At 54.0% G+C, this 15597-nt stretch overlaps 1 protein-coding gene across 20 annotated transcripts in view; it reads right to left on the bottom strand.

Moving 5' to 3' along the window:
* The window catches only part of CTBP2 (C-terminal binding protein 2), a 173522-nt gene extending 160646 nt beyond the window's left edge, over positions 1-12876 (bottom strand). For 6 of the 20 annotated variants that reach the window (XM_063670381.1, XM_063670386.1, XM_054437179.2 and 3 more), the window contains exons 1-2: positions 12642-12775; positions 12134-12335 (exon numbers count right to left, since the gene is read on the bottom strand). The gene's annotated coding sequence lies outside the window, so the exon portion shown is untranslated. Of the gene's footprint in view, positions 1-10453; positions 11044-11672; positions 12039-12133; positions 12378-12641 lie in introns of those variants that run through there. The other 14 variants (XM_063670389.1, XM_063670379.1, XM_063670384.1 and 11 more) reach the window with 9 other exon arrangements.
* Positions 12877-15597: the final 2721 nt, after the last annotated feature.

A 15597-nucleotide genomic window follows, 5' to 3' on the forward strand; every position in this document is an offset into this window, starting at 1 on the left:
GGTTGCAAAACTCCCAGCTGCGGGCGTGACCAAAAAGGTGGTCCATGTGCTGCTGCAGCTCCCTTCCCACTAACCACAGTGAACCCAGGCTCCCCCTCCCAGCCTGCTCGCTGCTCTAGAAGACAAAAGAGAATTAGGAAAGAAAACTCCTTTTTAAGCTTCCTTGCTGAGAAATATTTTAAAAGACTGCTCTGAGGGACCAAGTAACATATGGGATTTACTTCTAAGCTCTCAGGCCTGACTGGGACACAACCAGGGACCCAAAAGCACAACTGGGTTGAGTCATAACCCCCCTCCCTTCATCCTCTGCGGACATGACAGCCTCAACTAAGACACTCCCGAATTTACCACAGGAGCGTCTTCCTTTGCCCACTATTTGGAGGCATGTGGCCAAATTAGGATAGAAAAAAATTACCCACTATTCAAGGCCTTCCTTAAATGCTGAGGAAGACATCCCTGCAGACACAATTCCAACTTTAATTGTGAAATCTCCTGGCTTTTGTCAGTTGAAGCCTCATTCTTAATCCTAGGCTTAGTTGAGAAATGAGAACGATGTGTGCAAGTGGAGGAAAAAGAATCCTCAACCCTGAGTGAAAAGCACGCGCCGTGGAGGAGCAAGGAGAATGGACACTCTGCAGATGCCAAGGCTGGGAAACAGGGTGCTGGGGAAAACTGGCTCGCTAGCCTCAGAGCTGCGGCAGGTCCACCACTGCGCCGTGTTCTGCTGGAGGAACCTGGATGCCAGCTCAGTGGATCTTCTGCCCAGCGCAAAGGATCCCTGAAACCTGGAACAGGACAGGGGACACACCACAGACACGACATGGGCTCTGGAAGACCACTCACAAGGCCCGGCTCACAGGAAATGACCATTCATGGGAACCTGCACGCCGCAGTCATTCTCATGCTTAGACGCCACTTTCCAAGCAACAGCCTCTGAGAAAGCAGCTTCCCCCTTCTCAGTGTCCCAGTGAGGCACCACGGAAAGGAGAGGGCTGGCCCAGGGATGATCCTAGCCCCACCACCCTCCTCCAGGTGGAGTGAAGCGGAATGGAGACCTGTTTAAAAACTGCAGGGGGCACTTAAAATAGGCTGACTCTAATCATACCCAAGCTGGAGATGAGCCAGGACACCGGGACTCACATGACTGATTTGTCAAGAGACTCCTCCCAGCACTTCCTTGAGTCATCCACAAGACAGAGCAGAATCCAAAGGCCAAGATGGAGGCGCGGGGCACCCCACATCCATACCACCCCCGGTCCCAACGGAGCCCCAGCGGAGACCAAGGATTTCCAGAATACACATGTGCTCACAAGCACACACGTGTTCACGAAAAGAAGAGAAGGGTTGTAGAACAGGAAGGTAATCTTATAAGGAAAAGCCTGTTTTTCAGGAAAACCTCCACCTTGTGGGGACCTTACCCTCTATGGAAAGCCAAGGTCAACCTGGGAGCTCCCGCATCACCTGCTCCGGGTACTCTTCCGGTGAGTTAATCACCCAAGCGGGGCTGGTCTCTGATTTGAAGGCACACCCAACTCTGTGCCATTCCCTGTCAGTTCTCTGATAGCCTCTTTGAAAAGAAGGCTGTTCCCTTTGTTCAGGTGTATTAATTCAAATTCCTTTCTAAGGCCCACACCACACAAACGCAGGGGAGCGACCCAAAGGAAGTTCACCTGGCAAAACCTAGTTTCTCCCTGGTTTTCACAGGAGTGGTGCAGACTATCCCAGTTAGGAGAAATCCTAAGCATCTTCCCTGTCTCTTGACCCCCAACTCCCCAACGTGGAACCCACAAACCAGATCCTATTTCAGGTGTGCACATGGCTCCAGCTGAAAGCCAAAGGCAACCAGAGTCGGGGAGGGGTGCATCCCATGGACCCAAGCCCTCCCTCAAGGGAGACGGGGGTGGGGGTGGAGGGCAGCTGAGATCACACTATCCCAGACCACAAACATGGTCTTACCTATTGATGAAATGATACCTGGCCACTAAATCCAATTTTACCACATGAAACCCTAAGCACCGTGAAAGCCACACACATAACCCCAGGAGAGTGTGCCCATGCGCTCTTGGAGTGAGGGGAGGTGTTGCATCAAAGACACACAGATGAGGGCAAGGGAGAAACTGAGCTTGGGAGGAAAAAAGGAGTCTAGTCTTGGTTAGTGTGGCAAACCCATCCCCAGACATTCCCGTGTCCCAGTCAAAGGCCACAAGAAGCCTCTGTCAGCCACAGAGAAGCCAGAGCCGGGCGAAGTTGGTAGTAACTAGCTAGACTTAATTACCTAAGTTCCCTGGCCCTGACTCTTCATTGGTAAAACAGTGACTAACTATCACCTGTGCCTCTGTGAGGACAGCGCTGTGCTTGGCCAGGGCTGGAGAGCTGATCTCAAGGCAGGTGTCTGGCCTTTTCCTGGACATAGTGAGTCTGTGATCCAGAGAGTCTGACCCATGTATTCAACGGGGCCTGCCTCAGGCTTCCAAATAGGAGCCATGCTGTTCTGAATATTCACTCCAAAAGTGCAGTGAATGTGAAACGTCCTAGAGCAGGAAGTGATCTAGAAACCCCTCCGTGGCATTGGATTATGACTTCCTATCAAAATGATCACTCATAAAACAGGGCTGACTTCTCATAGCTCTATGTCCTGGAAAGCAACTCTGGGCCTGAGAGAAAGATACCTGTATCTGAGTTCATTTGAAAACAGGTCGGCTCCGGGAAAGTCTTTCACCTCCACCTCCCCTGAACTTTAATTTCAGGGTGGGCAAAGAAAGAGGCTCACCCCACGCAGGAAGGAGTTCCTTCTCCCACCACGGAGTCATGCCCAATCCACTCAGGCAAGTCCCTCAAATGCCTCCTCAGACATCACCCCACCTCGTGAAAATATAACGCAACAACACACAATGGCCCAGCGAGCTAGTGCCAGACACTAAGTAAGTGCTCAAGAAATGGTTGCTCTCTAGTTACTTGAACAACAGGTAGAGCGCACTTGAATGGCTGCATAAATTTCTGGAGCACCAAATTAAGTCTGCAAAACACAGAGGCGAACACAGAAATTCCTCCATGGAGAAGACGAGTGCAAGACGGAACGGGCCAGATCGCACCGTCCTACCACTCTGCGCTCGGACAACCTCTAGTCACATGCCTCGCCAGGCTTCAGGTGTTGGGAGAAGCCGGGGTGAACAGCAGAGAACGCAGCAGAGGCGCGCAAATGTCACTCGTCCTCGACGTGGAGTTCTGCTGAAGGTCTCAGTGGCCCTCGCTGTTTCCCACAGCAACTGCTACTGCGCTATTTGTACTACAAGGAAAACACGCAGATTCGAAGGTTATCCAAGAACCGTGGCCACCCCCAAACACTGCCCAGGAGACGAGATCCCAAGCCGGTCAAGTGGAAATGATGCCGCTGTTTACCGTTTGCTTGCAACTCAGCCACCATCGCGCAGTCAATCAACGAACCTCACCACGACCCCAAGTCTGGAGCGCCCGGAGTCCGCGACCGCTGCGGGGTGGAGGCGGCTCTGGCCTGGTGCAACCAGGTCCCTGCCCCTGCTCTGAGCCTCGAGTGCGGGCTGGGGGCCCAACCTGGTGTCCCGCGTGGTCTCGAGGCTCCTCCCTTGCCGGGGCCTCGCGGACCAGAGAGGGGCCCGCGACCCTGCTGGCTTGAGGCGGCGTCTAGCTGGACCCCCGCCGCCCCGGGTCCGAGCGGGCCCGCCCAGCACAAAGGCCAGCGGGAGGAAGGAGGAAGTGGGAACGGGGAGGGGGGAGCAGGGCCCATTCTCACACCTCTCAACGACTTCCCCGCGGCGGGAAGCGGCTCCATTTACAAGTGAAAAGGCGAGGCGCGAGGTGGGGGGGCCCGGGGGTGTCAGGTACCGCGGCCCGCGGAGGGGCCAGGGCGGGGCCGCCAGGTGCCCTGCGGGGGGGAAAAGGGCACAGCTGGGGCGAGGCGGCACCGCCAGGTGTTCGGGCCCGCGGGGGCGGGGCCTCCAGGTCCACCCGCCGGGAGGTGAGGGGCGAACCCCAGGCATGGAGGGGGCTTCACCTGGGGCTCGGGAGCCAGGAACCCTGGGACCCCGGAAGCCCGGACGCCAGGAGGCCGGTCCTCGCAGCAGGGTGGGGCACCCCCGCGGTCCGGGAAATGCAGGAGACCCCGCCCCCTCCAGGTAGAGCGCGGCCAGGTGTGGCGGGCTGGCCCTCCCCGCAACAGAAGGTCGCGCAGGACACCGGAAGTCGTCCTGGAGTCAGTCTGAGCGGATCGCAGGGGTTCCAGGCGCCCCAGGCCCCCCACACCGCGAGTCACAGGAACAAGGAGGAAAAACAGCCTCTTTATGACTTGGGGGAGGCAATTCAATATTTCTTCCTGGCATAAAATAGGAATTGCTCTCTTTACCCAGCCCGCAGGAGCGTCGTGAAGATTAATGACTGTGAAATGTTTTTAAGATCAAAAACATACCCAGATTTTACTTGTAGGCACTTATACGTGCATATTGGTATCTGTACAGCAAAATATACTCTTTATTGATTGCCCTCCTAGTGTGACTTCTACTCTGTAATCTGAAAGCCCTGAGATAAAGGAATCAGGTCTGTCTCTGCATGCTCCTGAAACACTAGGAAATATGGGTAGGAAATGTCAGGTCAGCTGGGCATCTACGCTGAGCCTCTAGCTCTATCCAGTCCGCAGGGCAGATAGAGCAATCCAGAGTGCGGACCACAGCTGAACGTCTGGAGAAAGGGAAAAAACTTTAAGATTATTGGTCACCCCCACTGGGAAGAAAACACAGTATCCTCCCCAGCTCATTAGGAGGTGCTCCCAAAGCCTGAGTCTCCATCAGGGTCTTGGGTGTTTGCAGAGCCTTGGCTGGCACTGGGAGCCAATGGTCAGCCAAGTTCTGCCTGTGCCAGGAGCCCACGCAGCCCATCTGGCCCGGCAGCTCCAACAGCAAGGCCTCCCTGTTCTGAGCAGAGTAAGGCCACATGACCGCACAGAGGACAATGTTGGGCTTCCCAGGGGTGTCTCCACTCCAGGCTGAACATTCTCAGTTCCCTCAACCGTTCCTGGGACATGGCTTTAAGAGCTCTCTCGGGCCCTGCCCGCTGCTGGCGCTGGCTGTACTCCAGGTGGGCAGGCCTGGGAGCTGGCTGCAGCAACACCAAGTGGGGTGTCCAGGATCCAGATGGATTTGCAAGAACTGCCCCACCCATTCCCTCGGCTTCCCTGGACCTGAACAAGCAGTGGATAAGCCGACTTTGTTTGTACTTCTAGACTGCACTAAAGACCATCCAACAGCAAAATAATAAACTCACAGCTAGAGTTCATTTAAAAGGAAAGGTGCACAAACTCCTGGCCTTTCACCCCCTCCAGCAGAGAAACCTTGAATGCTCTGTTTTCCCCTCCAAACTCTTCCCTCTCATTTCCCCTCTCCACCCTCCCCCTGCCACACACACACCTGGGGCAGGTACAATACTATCACTTCCAGGTTAGATTCTGGCCACTTACACCATAAAATGATTCTTTGCTAGCCTCATTTTATAGATAAGATTTTTAAATTCCATCTTGGAAAAAGAAAAGCCCCATAAGGCCAGAGAAGTTGATCTCCCTCCACGGTCTAGGTCTTCGGGTTCCTTCCAGAGAAACTTCCTCAGATTCCATGACTCCATAATGAAGTTTTTGTTTGTCCTGGGCCTGGACAGATTGCTGGAGGCCAGATTTCAGGCATGGCTGGAGCACAGCCACGATAAGCTGGACTTTACAAGCCCTGAGCTCGCTTGTGCTGCAGGAAGAACTACACACACTGTCTCTGTGACACATCCTTTAACGTGGCCCTTCCAGGCTTCTGCCACAACGTGGGCTGGAATGAGACACGGAAATATTGCCACTATTTCCAGACAATCTTTAAGGCAGCTGACGGTTTCTTTTAGTCATAATTAAGGATTTGTTTTAATGCAAGAAGCACATTTCTGCTGATCAGAGGAGAGCTTTGGAGGAAGCACAAATTAGCAATACTATGGAAGGTAAGTATTTTTGTATTTTATAAATGAGAAGGATTTTTAGAACCCCATGGATGAAAAGCCCAGGCCTCCCTCTCCCCCTCACCCCCGTGCCTCCAGGGCTTTTCTGGACTCACAGAAGGCAACAAAACCAAAGGCAAGGCTGGCCACCACCAGGATCAGGGGCAGACAACAGCAGCTATTCAGGGTTCCCATCCTTTAAACACTAACCGATCTTTGGGAGAAACGAAGCCTCTATTAATTACCTAGGACAAAAGTCACAATTCTCTATAGAACCAAAATCATCACTTGTCCCATTCATAAGATCCCAACCATTTCATCACAATTTTTGTGAATATTAAACCAACTCTAGGCAACCATCTGTTAAATTTAGTTAGGTAAACAGCTAAAGCACATCACTTTCTAAAACGTTCACTGAGGGAGGGACTAGGCATATACACATGCAAACTACAACTGGTTCTCACCAAGTGTAGTTGCTAAAAAACTGAACAGGCTTCAGGCACCAACAATGGTTAATGATCTACATACTATCTGCATATTCCACTTAAGGTGAGGGTTAGAAAGTGAGGGGCCAGGAATGCACCTCCCTTAAGCTACAGAGTTGGTTCCACTTTGGGACCTCAGCTCCCACGTGGAAGGAGAAGGGCTTTGTGAATGGGGGAGGAGCTTTTTCCGAAACGGCAGCAGCTATGCAAAACATGAACATCCAGCAAAAACTTATTTTAGCTGCATTTTCTCTAATGCTACCAACAGATTAAAAACTACTTTAAAGTCAGGAGATGAATAAAAATAAACACAACTTCTTCCTGTGACTTAAGATGCCTCCTTTCTGAAGTTGAATATCATTTCCTAAAATCACATTTCGAGGGGGTAGAAAAGGTCTGTTTACTTTCCTTGAGGAACTCTTACTATCTGCTGTTAAAATCGTTCCTCAAAAAAGCAGATTACTGAGAAGAGAAAGCACACGACATTCCCTGGCAGTCCAGAAAAGACCACCTTCTAAGAAAAACTCTGGAAAGGGAGCAGGCCAAATCTCCATGCCCGGCAAAGACAGATGAATGTGCCCCCTGGTTCCCAACCCGTCCGCAGCTCCTGAAGTTTCTGTGTTTCCAGCAGTTAGAAGAATGAAGGCGAAACTGGCCCTTGGCTCCCATGGTCAACATTCCACACAAACAATGGCCTGGCTCTCTCCCTATTGTACATTCTGTATTCATTTGTGAATCTCCCCCCCCCCACTTTTTTTTTTTACACAATGTGCAAAGCCCTTCTTTTCACAGGCGAAGTTCTGAATGCCCAAGTGCAGCCATAATTTAGGCTTTAAACATTAATAATGATAGCTAAAAGCAAACTCCAGATTATGCCCAAACATTAATTTGTGAGTATCATTAGAGTCACATTGATGGCTTTTGGATACTCTCCATTAAATCATGATCAAAAGAGCCACTGAACACCTTTAAAATGTTTCTGAAGTTTTTAGCAATTATTAAATATAATTTTTCAAACCCCGAGATAGGATTAAAAAAAAACCCTTTCATAAGTCTTTGATACATATTCCATCAAACACAGACTTGAATGAAAATTAACTTCAAAAGATGAGGTGGGGAGGAGAAGCCTTGCATTTTCCCTTCTTTCCAGGAGTGCTGTAACTTTAACTCGCAGCAGCGTAAATTAAGACATGCTTACCAGCTGTAAGGGAGAAAACTGATATCTGCCAGGCCGCACAGTCTCTAAAAATGTATCCATTCCAGCATTTCATGTGCCCACTAAAAGTTTTCAGCAGGGAAAGTTCACACAAGCAATTCCTCCCCTAGCAATTCATAGAAAGATTGCTGGGGAAAAGACACCCCGAGATTTCACCACATGGGTCACTTCCATTAAGTACAAATACTTCTTTTTTCAGGGACAGACACACTGCCCTCCCATTTTTTAGTTACTACAAAAATATGTTCCAACCTGTGTAACAGACCTACCATCCCAAAGTGGAAATATTACCTGAGCTCTGCCCTGCCCAACTGATAAATTTCCCTTCCCAACCATGTGCTGTATGAATATATACTTGTGGCCTGATTCAGGGCCACAGGACACTAGGGCTGCTGCTTTTCCCTGATAGATTAACAGAGGGACCCAGGCTGCACGCACATACATTACGATGACAGCCCCTCTCTATGGAAATGACAGTGGTAAAAAATGACAACTGGGGCCACCATTCTACCATTGCTGTAAACTCTTTAAATTTTTTCCATTTAGGGAAAGCGTTGAGTTCAAAGGGTATAACTTTTCTTTCAAAAATGATTCATGATGTTAGTGAACTGTTAGCAAATGGCATTCTTGTGCTAGATCTCAGCAGGGCTGCTCCCTCAGAGGTGTCCTTTTTGGTTTTTTTTCAATCCGTGAATCTCAAGGATTTCAAATAGTGTGAGCTGTTTGTATTTTAACAGCAATGGTAGCAATAAAAATATTTTAAAATCCAGTGCACTGCTTGTTCAGTACATACTATATTCATTCATCACTTCTTTACCTTGTAGCTAGCTACTCAAACTAAAAAGTTGCAGGTTGATTTTCTGTTTTTGTTGTTTGTTGTTGCTAATTGTTTGTTTCATTTAATCTCTCTTTGAAACACTTTCCAGACTTAAAAAGTAAAATTTCTGGAGTTTTAAAAGTTAAGACTGAAGTTATTGATTATTCTCTGAAAGGGTAACTGACAAACTAGTTAATAATTATACAGATAGCAAGTTTTACTGTTTCATCTTGTGTACACGACCAGATTAACAATGGCAGGGAAAGCACACACAACTTGGCAGGGACAGGAACAGGTGTGCCCCGACTCTCAAAAGGCCAAAATATCTCACCAAGTATGGCACTGGTGTGTTTTTACAATGGCAGTAGTGTTTGTTTTTAAGTAGCCAAACGTTCTTACTTTCTTAACTTTAGAGAGACGTACTTTACGAATATCTGTCTCTTCACGGAATTGATGATTCAGTTCCACACATAAATTGCAACTCATGCAAGGAAATGATTTTTAGGGACAATGAGGCTTTTTAAAATCAGTTAAGAAAAGGTAATTCACCCTGCCCCTCCCCGCAGGAGAACACCCATTCAAGGGTCAGTTTCAAAGCTCCCAGGCGAAACCGTAAATAACTCACAGGGTTCTGCATTCAACCTGCAGACTCTTATTAAGGTACAATTAGAGAGGGGGTTGTCAGGTGGGGGTTAAAAAAAAAAAGAGAGCGGGGGGAGTCGGCACTCTTTACCTTATCTTTCTAAACAGGAAAAAGAATTAAACCCAAACCACCTAGTCAGGTTCAAAACAAGCTCCAAACCCAAGATCTTTTAATTCCCTCTAATAACTGCTTTCCACAGGGATGTAACTGGGGTCCCCTACCCCTGGGGCACAAAAAACCAATCAGCGCCATAAATTCCCTTTGCCTTCAACCCTCTCTCCCTTTTACCGGGGGGGGGGGGCAGGGTGGGGGGAGGGGGTGACCCAACATCAACACTTACACTCTACAGAAATATGCTGGCTTATTTCCTTTGTTTGCTCATGTTATACTTGATCAAGTGTGAACGATTAAACTGGTTTCATTAAAGGCAAGTGCATTCACGGCTAACATCCAACTTCAATGGCAACTGTAAGCATATTTTGCAAGAAAGAGGGCCTGCTTTTTTGCTTGAAATCTACCATCTCATTAACTTTTCTTTTGGGGGCAATAAAAAGGGCACTAGGGGTTTTTCAGGAGAATGTCAGAGCAGTTCAGAGATCTGATGCCAGACAAAAGAATATTTAGTGTTTCAACTCTATGATACAGTCTCTGCTAAAGAAAAAAATTCTGTTTCAATATTAAAGCAACTATGACTGAAAATGTTTAATTAGCATTTTGACTATTACTTTATAATCGCTGTAAGAAGTATCCTTTGAAATCAAGTGATTATAAAAACAAGATCCTTTAAAGTCTCATTACTTCAAAATAGAAAAGATTTATATTTAAAAAAAGGGAGGGGTTAAAAACCTCAGAATTCTCAAAGTACATGAAAACTACCCACTTCTACTTGGAAAACCCTCGAGGCAAAACAGCAATCTTAGGTACTGAACACGAAGTAATTTTTAAATTGTCTTCGAACCCAAACACCTAGTAGAGAAAGCTATCTTTTTTGAAAGGGTGGTATGAGTCGATATATTTCGCCCAAGTTAGAAAGGCAGAAAGAATCACTTTGTAAACTTCCCCAAAATATAACGTCCCCTCAAAATTATCCATGTCAGATAAAAATATACCAGTCTCTAGAATATCCAACGGAATTGCAAATAAGGCGTTTAGCATTTTAAATTCCCAATGCATATTTATAGAATAGAATTCTCTTGTCTATCCTTCCAGCCACTCGCATCAGACTCTCTAAGAACTTAACCCGATCTCCAATCTTTAAAGAAAAAAGGGGATAAATATACAGAAAGATTGTTTACCCCGGACAGGGCAAGGAAGCCCGGTGTGACGACGTAGGCCATTGCCAGCAGCCTCCACCACGAGCACGCAGAGCGAGGATTTCTACGAAAAATTCCTCCTCTTCCCTATAAAATCCTAAACGTGGGGTCCTCTGCAGCCAACTGCTGCTTGGGCCGCCTCCGGAAAAAGTACCGGGCGGGGGGAGGGGGGACAACCACAAACACTCGCGCGCACACGCTCACTCCGTGTCCGCGACCGTCGTCGCCGGCGGAAAGCGAGCCACGGGAGGGAGTGTGTGCGCGCGTGTGTCTCGGCGCGGCCCGCGGTGACCGAGCTGAGCTCTTGGGCCCGCGGCCTCCGAGCCCCAGGGCGCGGCGTGGGCTGCAGGCGACCCGCCACGCCGCTGGGCCTCCCGCCGGAGAAAGGCCCAGGCACGCCCCGGCTCCCGCGCGCCTCTGCCCAACTCGCCCGGGGCGCTGGGGGCAGCGCGAGGGAGAGAAAGAAAGGCGCTTCCCCTCGGCCGCGCGGGGCCGTCCGGCGCCGCGGAGGGCTGGGAGGAGGAGGAACCGCGGCGGCCCGGCTGTCCCTGCGCCGCACCGGGTCCCTGCCGCCCGGGGCGCGCCCTAGCCAGCCCCTCCTGCTAAACTTTTTCTTTTTGATTCGCCCCACCCGAAAAGTGCGGCCCGGGCGGGGAAGGTGGGGGAGGCGGGCGGGCCAGGCTCCCGGCGGCGGCGGGCGAGGAGGAAGTGGTGCCCGCGGGAGCGCGGCCGGGCAGAGGAAATGCCCGGCCCGCCCGGCCCCCGCCCGCGCCCGCCGCCCGGCCCGCCCAGGCCCCCCGCCCCGCCGCGACTTTGGCGGGCCGAGCCCCGCGCGGCAGTGGCGGCGGCGGCAGCGGCAGCAGATGTGGCCCGGCTGCCCGGAGGAGCCAACAATGCGGGGCCGGCAAAACAAAAGGGTTCCACTTCGCCTCCTTTCCCGTCTTTCACTTGCGCTCCCGGGGCGCCGCGCGGGATCCCCCGCCGGCAGGGGCAGCGCCCCTGGGGACCGAGAGCCGCTCACGCCCCGACTTCCCCACGGAACCCCGCTTCTCCGCGCCCCCCCATCCCCGCCTCGTAGGCGCAAGGCCCGCCGCACCCCGGCGCGCTCGGACTCCTGTTCCCGGGAGATCCGGCCGTATTGTCCCCACGGCGCGTCGCGCGCTCGGCCTGGGTCGCCGGCGGCCCCCGAGCGCGCACCCACCGGGCTCAGGGAGCAGGAGCCGGGGGCGCCCAGGGAACCGTCGCCGAGACGCCGCCGCCGCCGCCGCCGCTGCCCTCCGGACGCCGCCGCGCTCGGGGTTTCTTTTTTTTTTTTTTCCCCAACCCTGATGGGAAGGAAGGTGACCGCCTACTTCGCATTCATCAACTCTCATCACAACAACAAAAATCCTGGCGCAAACGGCGGCCAGCGGGCGCAATCGGTGGCGGGGGCGGGCGGGGACCCCCGAGCCAGCGTCCACCCCCGGGCGCCGAGGGGGGACACGGGGCCGGGGGCACGGACCAAAGATGTCCTCGGATGCCGGCTCCGTGTCCTTCGCCCTCTTTCTCCTCCTCCTCCTCCCTGAGTGGCGCAGTGAGGCGCGGGCGCGGCGCCCCCAGCCCGCGGCCGCAGGTGAGGCGGGGGCGGCGGCGGCCCCAACCCTCCCCCGGGGCCCCCCTTACCTCTTCCCGGACGGTCGGCGTCCACGGCGAAAGGCGCCCACCCTGGAGGCGGCGGCGGCGGCGGCTCCCGCCCCTCCCACCCCACCCGGCGGCGGTGGCGGTGGCGGCGGCTGTGCGGCCCCCCCTCAGCGCGGCATGGCTCCCGGTTCGGTCCCTCGCTCCTCGGGCCGCCGCCGGCTCCTCCGGGCCGCTCCCGAGCCACCTTAAAATGACACACGCACACAGGGACACACACACAAAAACTTAATCTCTCCAGCTCCCCGCCCCTCCCCCTCCCGCCCTCCCCACCCTCCCTCCGCTCCCCTCCCCTCCCCACCCTACCCCTCCCTTCCCTTCCACCTCCTCCCCTCGCCGCCGAGCCTCTTCCTACTTCCCCACCCACCCCACCCCCTTCCTCCGCCCACCCGGTTCCCAATTCCCCCCGCGTCCCGGCCCCGCGCCCTCCCGCCCGCCGACAGGGGGCTGCGCTGGGGGTCCCCGGCCCGCGCCCGCCCCGCGCCGCGCTCACCCCCGAGAGGATGCTAATTCCAACTTGGATCGGGGGAGGGAACGTCCTGGATGCCGAGCGCCTCCCGGCTATTTGCTCTTCTTTATTTGTTTTCTCCTCCGGGGAAGGAGGAGGAAAACGGAGAGAAAAGGAAAGGAAAGAAGCGGCGCTGGCCGCAGCTCCCGGTGCCCGCCGGCTGCGCAGGAGCGAGGCGGGAGGCGAGGTGAGGGTCGCCGCTCGCTCACTCCTCGCTCCTTTTTTTGGGGGGGGGGCAAAGGCGGGGTCTCTCTTTGCAAACCAATGACACAACCCCACATGGGCCGGCCTCGCCCCCTTCAGATACTCCTCACTACAAATCGGCTCTCTCGGGGGATTAGTGGCTCCGCGAAAGTGCACACAGGCGCGGCGGGCGGGAGGGCCAGGGGCCGGGCGCGGCGGGCACTCCCTGGCCCGGCCCCGCCCGGGAGGCCCTCGGAAGGCGCGGGGGCCTCGGTGGCAGGGGCCAGGGTCCTGTCGCGGTGGCTCGGGGTCCGCTGCTCCCCTCGCCCTTCATCCTCCTTCGCCCCTTCCACGTGGGGTACCGGGCAGCCGGCCACGTGGGGGAACGCGAGCCCCGGGTGGCCCCGGTCCCGTGGGGCCCCGCCCAGCCAGCGGCGCCGACCAGCCCCCTTCCCGGCCCCCGGGCTCCAACTTCCTCCTGGGCCCCCGCGCCGGCCGCTTCTGCCTTCTCAGGCCCGCGGGGTCAGGCGCGGGCCGGCCACAGGGGGCACTTGCGCTCCCCAAATCCAGATCCTGGAGACCGTGCCGGAGAGGCGGCGACCGCTGTGGGTGCGCAGGGAAGGGGCCCTCTGTGCTGCAAGTTGCAGCAGTGCTGTGCCCTAAAAGAAGCAAAACATTCTTACACATTAAAAAAAAAAAAAAAAAAAAAGGTTCCCTCTTGCTGCCTGGATCTCAACGGGGCATTTGAGAAGCCCTGTGTTGGGTCGGAGCCCCGGGCCTCGAGGAGGGAGGCGCGCTGCGGCGTGGGGGCCCGCGGCTCGGGGTCCTGGGCTTGCGCGGCGGCCCGGAGCCCACGCCGCCCTGACGTCTCGAGGTTGGAGTCTGCACACCGAGCCTGGGGATCCAGGCCCAGCGGCCGCTCGCGGCCCAACGAGCACCTGGGCTAAATTCCCTGCCTGTGACACGCGACGTCCGAGCGCCGTCTCCGGAAGGGAGCTGGTGGCCGCGGAGTGTGGGGTCTTCTCCCTGCGCCCCAGGGCCCCCCAAACTCTCTTCTCACTACCCTGAGTTCGGCGTGCGTCCTCCAAGAATCCCTGGGTGGGCTGAACTGAGCCCTTAGGATCGATTTGTTTAAAAACCCTATTGAGATATTAGGAACTGGATTGAGATGTCGAGCAGGAAAGGAGTGGGAGGGGTCTGAGGTCCGGCCTTTGGAGGCCGCAAGGACCGCCATTCCGCGAACCCAGCGGCGCGGTGTGGCCTCCTCCATCCTTGAGTGCCCCGCGCCCTGCAGAGCCGAGGAAACTTACAGCCAGGGCCAGGGGGCCGGAGGAGAGGCCACCGAGCCGCACGACCCTTTTCTGCATCCCAAAGAGCGTTGCTCCAGGCCTCCCAGTCTTTATTAAACATTTGTTAAATCCTGCCCCAGCCCGCCGCGGGGCTTGTTTGCCAAAGCGCACCAGGTGCGTTGCGGCCTGAGCGGCCTGCAGTGGAGGGGCCGGGACTATCGAAGATTGCTTAATCACTCAACAAGATTTTAAAACGTGATTGAAGACCGCCTACCTGTGAGGGCAGCGCCGACCAGGCCTTTCTTGCCCGCTAGTCCACGTAATGCGGTCGCTAAGAAGTCCGCAGCACGGTTTTCGCGTGGCCTTCATAGGGCCTGGCCAGGCCAGCTGAGAGGCGCGCCGGGCTGCGCTTCCATCGAGGAACCTCCGCACATGCAATCACGCTTGTCTCGTCTTCTAGCAACCCTGGATCTCCACAAACTGATCTTCAGGGTGCTTCTCTCTTCAGCAGTTTTGCCTCAAGGGCATGGCGCCTCAGCTAGTTTTTGGCTATAAACAAACCGCGGCCACCGCCAGGCTACCGGGTTACCAGTACCCGTTCTTCGGAGTTTCTTAGGCATAAACTATAAGAACTACAAATAAAGATTTTCTGCTTCATTATTTCACAGAAGTCTTTGGTTCTGAGTGGTCTTCTCTTCTCAGGAAGAAACCACAAAAAGCCTGATTTTTCATATCACTCCTTCACTTTCACGTGTTCTATAAATTTGAATTCTGACTTAGAAAGTATTACTAATATGTTCTTGGCCAGGCACGGTGGCTCACGCCTGTAATCCCAGAACTTTGGGAGGCCAAGGCGGGCAGATCACGAGGTCAGGAGATCAAGACCATCCTGGCCAACATGGTGAAACCCCGTCTCTGCTAAAAAAAAAAAAATACAAAAATTAGCTGGGCCTGGTGGTGCGTGCCTGTAATCCCAGCTACTCGGGAGGCTGAGGCAGCAGAATCGCTTGAACCAGGGAGGTGGAGGTTGCAGTGAGCCGAGACTGCACCACTACGTTCCAGCCTGGGCGTCAGAGCGAAACTCCGTCTCAAAAAAAAAGAGAAAGTATCATTATTATTATTACACTGCATTCCAGCCTGGGCTACAGAGCGAAACTCCGTCTCAAAAAAAAAAAAAGAGAAAGTATTACTGTTATTATTATTATTGAGACGGAGTCTCAGTCTGTCACCAGGCCGGAGTGCAGTGGCGCTATGTCCGCTCACTGCAAGCTTCGCCTCCCGGGTTCAAGCCATTCTCCTGCCTCCGCCTCCCGAGTAGCTGGGACTACAGGCGCCCGCCACCATGCCTGGCTAATTTTTTTTGTATTTTTAGTACAGACGGGATTTCGCCGTGTTAGCCAGGATGGTCTCGCTCTCCTGACCTTGTGATCCGCCTGCCTTGGCCTCCCAAAGTGCTGGGATTACCGGCG

The sequence above is a fragment of the Pongo pygmaeus genome, chromosome 8 (genome assembly GCF_028885625.2).
Source record: "Pongo pygmaeus isolate AG05252 chromosome 8, NHGRI_mPonPyg2-v2.0_pri, whole genome shotgun sequence".
Taxonomy (NCBI): domain Eukaryota; kingdom Metazoa; phylum Chordata; class Mammalia; order Primates; family Hominidae; genus Pongo; species Pongo pygmaeus.